Consider the following 10,000-nt stretch of genomic DNA (forward strand, 5'->3'; position numbering starts at 1 on the left):
TTCAGAATCACCTTAATCAGTCTAAAGTTGCACAGAAAATTGCTATAGAGATTGGATGTTCTGATTCCGACATTTCAGACTTTGCTGAGATTAGTGAGGTGGAACTGAACAATGCACTAAGCAAGGCAAGGCGTCCGCCCCAGGTGAAGATGGAATTGCCTATAATGCCCTTCGCCTTATAGCCCAGGTACCTGGTAATTCCATTTTGCACCTGTACAGGCTAAGCTTGTCACAAGGTATTCTACCTGACTCCTGGACGCGCAGTCTAATCATCCCTATACCGAAACCAAACACTGATAAACACCGCCCGATTTCACTAACCTCATGTTTATGCAAAGTCCTTGAAAGGATAATTTTAAACAGACTCAGGTACAGGTTACAAGGTAAATTATCTCACAGACTGTACGGATTCTTACCGAGACGTAGTACACAACATTGCTTTGCACAATATTTTTCAATCTCTAATCCAGGGAAGCACAGTTTTTCTTGACCTTAAGTCAGCTTTTGACATTGCAAACACCTCACAGCCCTTTGAACATGGGACGCCACAGGGAGGAGCCTTATGCCGTTCAATGTCCTTATGCACAAATTGGTGACAGTCATTCCACATGGGGATGGGGAATCTATTATAGGTTATGCTGGTGACATATGTGTCAGAGCATCATCACAACAAGAGCTCATGAGTGTGGATTAGTTATATCTGCTGAAAAAACAATGGCTCTCAACCCGGGTATTATATCCCCACCCACATTTCACATAGGAAACCAGGAGCTTGACATGTGTCATAAGTATAAATATCTCTGGGTGAACGTAAATGATGCAGACCTGATCACTTCTCTGAAAAAGAGACTCTGGGAGAGATTGAAACCGCTGAAAGTCCTTGACGGTAAAGGACATGGCATCATTGTTAAGCTCGCTAGACTGTTTTACTTGGCTTTTATGAGGTCAGTTGTAGACTACCATGCACTGCACTTATTGCAGTATAAGGACTCAGAAATAAATAGTTTGGTGATAGTACAAAATGAAGCTATGAGGATTATCCTCGGCGCCCCGCGAACAGCAAGGATAGTGAACATGAGATCAGAACTAAACTTGCCATCCATATTTGATAGAATAATATATATTTGCACTCAAGGGTCAAAGCTCTGAGGAACCCTTGTATCTCACATATTTTCAAAAACAGCTGCAACATAAAATCACGCAAGCAGACGAGCCTAATCAGACACACGAGTGCTCCCTGGTACACAAAATCTACATGAACATTACCAAGCTTAACGCCCCATAATTAAGATACCAAAAGTTCGACCCATTCCCCCATGGAAAAATTCATCACTGATTGTGCACTTTACATGACCGAAAAAGACAATGTACCTAACTGCGTGTTGAAACAAATTGCGTTTTAAGCAGGGGATCGCTTGGCAAGAATCCTTGCCAAGCGCTGTACCGTTCCCTGCTTAAAACGCTTTCCAAGGCAGGCAGGCCCTCTTCAGTGATGCCAGACATGTGGAAATGTCTTTTTATAAAGTACAAATCATAACAGTCCTTGATGAGCATAGAAATATCAAAATAACACACGAAATATACATACTTGGGTTTTAAAAGCAATATTCCCACCAACAATCTCGGAAAGAGATAACTTATGCACAAGTCGAGGGTGGAGTTTATTTCACCTGCGGTTGGTAACAGTTTGAGCGCGCTATTCAAAACAACTGACAAGCTAGCGCCGCATCAAGATGGCAGAGAAGTAAATAAATCTACCCAAACATCTTAACAAAGCGCTATATTTTCTCCTGTATTCATATAAAGTGCCTCTAAAACAATGACACACACTTTCGATTGACAGCCCTTTCATTCTGACGCGTTATCAAAGTAAATGAATATCCCTGAATTAAAATATAGGCCTACCAATTCCCATATATCCGATTTTATGAAGTTAAATATAACAAATCATCGAATATGATATCAACAGAAGAATGTTGCTAGAATATCTCAGACTTTTTCACTTGAAATATTCTTTATTTCATAAAATAGCAGATATATTCTCGATTTAGAAAGACGAGAAGTTTAACAAATGAAAAAGAGGAAAATTGTTCGTCTTATAATAATTTATTATTCATAAGTAAAACTTTTTATTCCCATAATCTCCATTATCTCCTTTCGTTTTCAGTTAATTTCAATTTCTTTGAATATGATTTTAAGAAAGTTACAGAATCAGATACCGTGAAAAAAATATTTATCTGATAAGATATTGAGCGGAGTTCCTGGCCAACGCCCGCATTTGAAGGATCGTGACCAGAGGCCTTTTTTCCGGTGTCAAGAAACTGTCTAACTACACTAGAGGGTGTCGTTTTTTTCATTTGCGACACTTCTCCGGGCCGATCGCGACAGCAACGTGCCGATGCTTCTACGCTGTTGCCACAGGTGCGGCTCCACCCCCATTCCTAGGAATTGTACTCGAGTTGACGAATCTGATTTTGTTTTTGAATTGTATCAATTACCAAACCCCTGGTTTACTGATGTAACATGCGGAAATACCAATAAATACAAGTTGTTAGTTATCACCATCTTCAAATTACAAATCAAACGACGGAAAAATATCGAAATCAGTTGAAAATGCGCGGGCCCGAAGCGCCTCCCATCATACTTCTTCATTCGTCCATCGACATTGGTTTCGAAGGTCACACTTCTTTAAATATTTTGAAAATGACACTATTTATTGATTGATATCAACTACATTCAAAAGGATATATAAGTTTACGTCAGCATATTCAATTATATATACATAGTAAGTAAAATGAGTATGTAAAACCTAATATAAATTTTCATAATATTCTTTTGACCATTCGAACACATTATGTAAATAAAACATGAGATACTTCCCCGTATATTATTCGTCATGGAACACTTTTGGAGGCCTGAATATTGGCCAAGATTAAAGCATAAATGATATTTGAAAAACAGTAACAAGCCTTACATGACATATCGCTTAAAAATGTACACATAGGAAAGATAAATCTGAACTTCGCTCTTCTTAGCCGTAGCCCTATTAATTAATACGAAAGCATATAAATCTTAAACTCTATATTATTATATATGGTAGTAGTGTATATTTTAAATATATTTCTGCATATATGTATATATATACATATACATACATAAATGCATATATATGTATATGTATATATATATCATATATGTATATATATATATATATATATATATATATATATATATATATATATATATATATATATATATATATGCATGTGTGTATACATGTTTAAATATATGTGTGTGTGAATACTGTATATATAGGTATGTATGTATATATACATTTCTGTATGTATATATATAATATATATGCATATATGCACACATATATACACGCGCGCGCGCGCGCGTAAATACTTTCAAACTAGTACTTAGTGCAATAATATCCTCATTAACATCATCAAAGTTACTAATATTGCACCATACAGTGCAGCATCAACTTTGAACTTCCCATTTTCTTCCAGTTTTAGAACGGGCAGAGGTGTTCCACGCGCTCATCAACCAGGTGCAGTTGCTTAAATATAAGCGTTTTAAGCAGGGGAGCGCTTGGCAAGAATTCTTGCCAAGCGCTGTACCGTTCCCTGCTTAAAACGCTTTCCAAGGCAGGCAGGCCCTCTTCAGGTGATGCCAGACATGTGGAAATGTCTTTTTATAAAGTACAAATCATAACAGTCCTTGATGAGCTTAGAAATATCAAAATAACACAAGAAATATACATACTTTTTTAAAAGCATTATTCCCACCAACAATCTCGGAAAGAGATAACTTATGAACAAGTCGAGGGTAAAACTGGGAACAGTTTGAGCGCGCAATTCAAAACAACTGACAAGCTAGCGCCGCATCAAGATGGCAGAGAAGTAAATAAATCTACCCAAACATCTTAACAAAGTGCTATATTTTCTCCTATATTCATATAAAGTGCCTCTGAAACAATGACACACACTTTCGATTGATAGCCCTTTCATTCTGACGCGTTATCAAAACAAATGAATATCCCTGACTAAAAATATAGGCCTACCCATACCAAATATATCCGATTTTATGAGGTTAAATATAACAAATCATCGAATATGATATCAACAGAAGAATGTTGCTAGAATTTCTCAGACTTTTTCACTTGAAATATTCTTTATTTCATAAAATAGCAGATATAGTTCCTGGCCAACGCCCGCATTCGAAGGATCGTGACCAGTATGGTACGCGACCGACGCCGTTGCCATGGTGACGGTACACCGCTTGACTTAGCAAGCGCAAGTCAAGCCATCTACGGAGGTCGCTTGAGAAAGCAAGCGAAATGCTTGAGTTAGCAAGAAAAACGCCTGAGATTTCAGGCAAGAACTTTCCCTGCTTAAAACGCTTTATGACTCCGCCCCCATTAATAGGGGCGGAGTCATGGGAATCTGTATTACTACACCTCTTGGCACCGGAAAAAAGGCCTCAGTACGGTACGCGACCGACGCCGTTGCCATGGTGACGGTACACCGCTTGACTTAGCAAGCGCAAGTCAAGCCATCTACGGAGGTCGCTTGAGAAAACAAGCGAAATGCTTGAGTTTGCAAGAAAAACGCCTGAGATTTCAGGCAAGAACTTTCCCTGCTTAAAACGCTTTATGACTCCGCCCCCATTAATAGGGGCGGAGTCATGGGAATCTGTATTACTACACCTCTTGGCACCGGAAAAAAGGCCTCAGTACGGTACGCGACCGACGCCGTTGCCATGGTGACGGTACACCGCTTGACTTAGCAAGCGCAAGTCAAGCCATCTACGGAGGTCGCTTGAGAAAGCAAGCGAAATGCTTGAGTTAGCAAGAAAAACGCCTGAGATTTCAGGCAAGAACTTTCCCTGCTTAAAATGCTTAATGTCTCGTGGTTCTGGAGTATTTTTTTTTTTTTTTTTTTTTTTTTTGTGATTCTCAAAGCGCTCTTCGGACACTAAAAGCGTTTTAAGCAGGGGAACGCTTAGGCAAGAATTCTTGCCGATAAGCCAAGCCCTGTACCGTTCCCTGCTTAAAACGCTTTCCAAGGCAGGCAGGCCCTCTTCAGTGATGCCAGACATGTGGAAGTGTCGTTTTATAAAGTACAAAGCATAACAGTCCTTGATGAGCATAGAAATATCAAAATAACACACAGCATATACATACTTGGGTTTTAAAAGCAATATTCCCACCAACAATCTCGGAAATAGATAACCTATGCACATGTCGAGGGTGGAATTTATTTCACTGGTGGTTGGTAATAGTTTGAGCGCGCAATTCAAAACAACTGACAAGCTAGCGCCACATCAAGATGGCAGAGTAAATCTACCCAAACATCTTAATAAAGCACAATATTTTCTCCTATATTCATATAAAGTGCCTCTAAAACAATGATACTTCCGATTGACAGCCCTTTCATTCTGACGCGTTATCAGAACAAATGAATATCCTTGTATTAAAATATAGGCCTACCCATTCCCATATATCCGATTTTATGAGGTTAAATATAACAAATCATCGAATACAATATCAACAGAAGAATGTTGCTAGAATTTCTCAGACTTTTTTCACTTGAAATATTCTTTAGAGACAATGAGTTTAACAATAAGAGGTAAATTGTTCATCTTATAATAATTTATTATTTATAATTAAAACACTTTTTATTCCCATAATCTCCATTATCTACTTTCGTTTTCAGTTAATTTCAATTTCTTTGAATATGATTTTAAGAAAATTACAGAATCAGATACCGTGAAAAAAATATTTATATATGTTAAGCGGAGTTCCTGGCCAACATTTGAAGGATCGTGAGCAGTACAGTACGCGACCGACGCTGTTGCCACGGTGACGGTACACCGCTTGACTCAGCAAGCGCAAGGCTAGCCATCTACGGAGGTCGCTTGAGAAAGCAAGCGAAATGCTTGAGTTAGCAAGAAAAACGCTTGAGATTTCAGGCAAGAACTTTCCCTGCTTAAAACGCCTGAAGTTCCTTCGAAACAGATGGTGATGAGGAAATTGTGAACTGCATTAATCGTAACGTAACATGCAAGAGAACGCAATTTCAACGTTCAATATGTATGGATACCATCTCATGTTGGTATACGCAAGCACGACCATGTAGACAAATTGGCGAAAGAGGCTTGTAACAAAGATATTGTAAATATAGATCTTGGGATGCCTCTTGTTAGGGTTGCACACATATTAAAAGCGTTTTAAGCAGGAGAGTGCTTGGGAAAGAATTCTTGCCGATAGGCCAAGTACTGTACCGTTCCCTGCTTAAAATGCTTTCCAAGGCAGGCAGGCACTCTTCAGTGATGCCAGACATGTGGAAGTGTCTTTCTATAAAGTACAAATCATAACAGTCATTGGAGAACATAGAAATGTCAAAATAACACACATCATATACATACTTGGGTTTTAAAAGCAATAGACAAGTATTCCCACCAACAATCTCGGAAAGAGATAACTAATGCATAAATCGAGAGTGGAGTTTATTCCATTGGCGGTTGGTAACAGTTTGAGCGTGCATTGAAAAACAACTGACAAGCTAGCGCCGCATCAAGATGGCAGAGTAAATCTACCCAAACATCTTAAGAAACCGCAATATTTTCTCCTATATTTCTTAACACTTCCGATTGGCAGCCCTTTCATTCTGACGCGTTATCAAAACAAATGAACATCCCTGAATTAAAATATAGGCCTACCCATTCTCATATATCCGATTTTATGAGGTTAAATATAACAAATCATCGAATACAATATCAACAGAAGAATGTTGCTAGAATTCCTCAGACTTTTTTCACTTGAAATATTCTTTATTTCATAGAATAGCAATATTCTCGATTTAGAGAGACGAGGAGTAACAGTTCAGTAAGAGGTAAATTGTTCGTCTTATAATGATTTATTATTTACAAGTAAAACACGTTTTATTCCCATAATCTCCATTATCTCCTTTCGTTTTCAGTTAATTTCAATTTCTTTGAATATAATTTTAAGAAAATTACAGAATCAGATACCGTGAAAAAATCATTTATCTGATAAGATATTAGGCCGAGTTCCTGGCCAACGCCCGCATTCGAAGGATCGTGACCAGTACGGTACGCGACCGACGCCGTTGCAAGCGCAAGTCTAGCCATCTACGGAGGTCGCTTGAGAAAGCAAGCGAAATGCTTGAGTTAGTAAGAAAAACGCTTGAGATTTCAGGCAAGAACTTTCTCTGCTTAAAACGCCTTAAGAAGTTCTCATAATGAAGAACTAATAGACCTGACGAGTTCACAAAGGCCTGAAAGCTGTAGTATAAGGCACTACGATCAGTATAGAGATTGTAAGCCCTCCTATGGGTGGCACCGAAGTAAGACCAGGCAATGTGACATGGTTATTGCCGGAATACGTTTAAGTTATAGAATGTACCGGCAACTGCAAGGTGCAAGAAGTGCAGATGAATCTAGATGTAGACTGTGTAACGAGGAAAATAAGCGAACGCTTGAGCGTTATATATCGGGAGTGCCATGTGAGACAGCCTTGCAGACCACCTAACATGAGGTATAAATTACTATGTGATTATTTTATAGCATCTGATACAATGGAAGATGTACTCATGCTATATCCTAATTTTACTATGTAAAACTATCTTAATAATAAAACACACCACAGAACACTGTTATGTAAACACAAAGGCAAAGGTAGATCAACTTACGTAATATACGTTTACATGCTGTATGACATATTCCCATTTTGCCATGTATAATTACTGTAATCACAGAATACTGTGCTCTGTCGAATGTATGTGAATATATGTAACATTCTGTAATCACGATCCCACGCCTGAGCAGTTAGCCAGTGGTAATTAAACACTTAACTTCCACAAAATGTCGAAAATGTAAGACTGACCACTCTGTAAAACTCCTAACAAGATGGATCAAAATTACAACTGCACGAATATTCCGAAAAGTTTATATTCCATTCGGGAACTTGCGTTAGTATTTGAAGTGGATATTTCACGTTCAATTATTTATTATACTACCCGACACATCGGTAGAAAAGAGGAAATGTGTCGTATATGTCGGCAACAGTGCTCTTTGGATCCAACACTTGTCTTCAACGTTATTTCAAGGTTCATTCTATCCAGTTATAAGGAAACTGATACCCATTCCCTCAGGAGCAAATGTGGATAGACACGCAAAAAAAAAGAAAGCAGGGACTAGGAGCAAAAGGTTTATGATTCCTGAGAAATCCAACTTTTTAGCTGCCATATAACGTGCAAGAACATGAGGCCCGCACCGTTTGAAGAGGCAGTTTCAAGCTGAAACCCTAATCAAATGCCTGACAAGCGCCCTGCTCTTCCACTATTTTATCTACCCTCCCTTGACTCAACGCTTCGGGCAAAGATTTGGCAGGCCATCTCTTGTGACTGTATATTTCGGCCGCTTTTCTTGTCCTCTGGCAAAAAGTGATGAGATGCCTCCGTATGATAAAGGGGAGTATCGCCAACTGACATTTTTGGACACTGAAGGACAGGACCACCGACTTGGCAGCCGAAGAGCATACGCAAGATGACACTGCAGCTTACCTCATGTGTATGATATGAAATAACGGACCTACAGTGCAAAGCTGAATGCGTATGGGTTAATATGAGTAATAATGAACAGGATTAAATACTGACATGAATTACAAGTTAATCAGGGTTTTATGAGTGGAATCATTTGAAAGGACACACCATTAACTGCTGACATGCTGATAATGGAGTCCCTATTTTTTTATATATTTTGCCAGTGGAACAAATACTAATATACAGAGAGGAATTGTCGCACTCATGTTATTCTGACATCCTATCAATTCATCACAACCAGTGTAATAAAGGAATAAGGGGTTCTGTCGCTTTCAGTATTTGTAAGGGGAATAACAGCATTAACTCGCATCCAATGTGCTCAGTGACCCGACCGAAGCGGCAGTTGGTCGTCCCAATGACCTACTTGGAACCAATTACGAAGACGACCTGGGATGGGGGAATTCGCAGGCGCACAGTAATAGTGCTTACAATAAAGGTGATGATGATAATGATAATGATGATAATAATGATAATGATAATGGTAAAAATTGATAATAATAACAACGACAATAGTAAGGATAATGATGATATCAACTATAATAATAATAACAATAATGGTTATGATGAAAGTAATGATAGTAACAGTAATACTAATAATGATAGTAATAATGATAATTATAATAACAATAATAATAATAATGGCGATGATTAGGATAGATAGTAAAGCTAATAATAATGACGACAATGATGATGATATTGATAATAATGATAATAACAATAATGATAATGATGATTATAATGATAACAGTGATATAATCAAAACAATAATGATGATAATGATAATAATAATGACGATAATAATGATAATAATAATGACAATAATAATAATAATAATAATAACAAAAATATCAGTGATAGTGATAATAAAATAATAATGATACTAAACTAATAACAATGATATTAATTATTATAATGTTAATTATAATAGTAATAATAGTAACTAAAGTAATAATAATAATGATAACAATACTAACTAACAATAATAACAACATCAATGGTGGTAATAATAACAATAATAATAACAGTAATGATAATAACACTAATGATGATAATAATGTAATGTTAATAATGATGGTAGTAATAGCAATAACAACGATGATAGTAATGATAATAATGGTGAAAATAATATTAGAAAATAGATCAAAAGTAATGATGATACTGAAAATAATAATGATGATAATAATAATGTAATGTTAATAATGATGGTAGTAATAGCAATAACAACGATAAAAGTAATGATAATAATGGTGAAAATAATATTAGAAAATAGATCAAAAGTAATGATAATACTGATAATAATGATGATGATAATAATGATATTAATAACAATAGCAATAATAATGATAACAATATTGATAGTAACGATA

The 10,000-nt window shown here is 37.0% G+C and overlaps 1 protein-coding gene across 1 annotated transcript in view; it reads right to left on the bottom strand.

The window, feature by feature from the left end:
• Nucleotides 1–1,392, bottom strand: part of LOC138862678 (uncharacterized) — a 48,955-nt gene extending 47,563 nt beyond the window's left edge. The window contains exon 1 of the mRNA XM_070125406.1: nt 1,372–1,392. The gene's annotated coding sequence lies outside the window, so the exon portion shown is untranslated. The remainder of the gene's footprint in view (nt 1–1,371) is intronic.
• Between the last annotated feature and the right edge of the window lie 8,608 nt (nt 1,393–10,000).

This window comes from Penaeus vannamei, chromosome 9 (genome assembly GCF_042767895.1).
Source record: "Penaeus vannamei isolate JL-2024 chromosome 9, ASM4276789v1, whole genome shotgun sequence".
Classification (NCBI taxonomy): domain Eukaryota; kingdom Metazoa; phylum Arthropoda; class Malacostraca; order Decapoda; family Penaeidae; genus Penaeus; species Penaeus vannamei.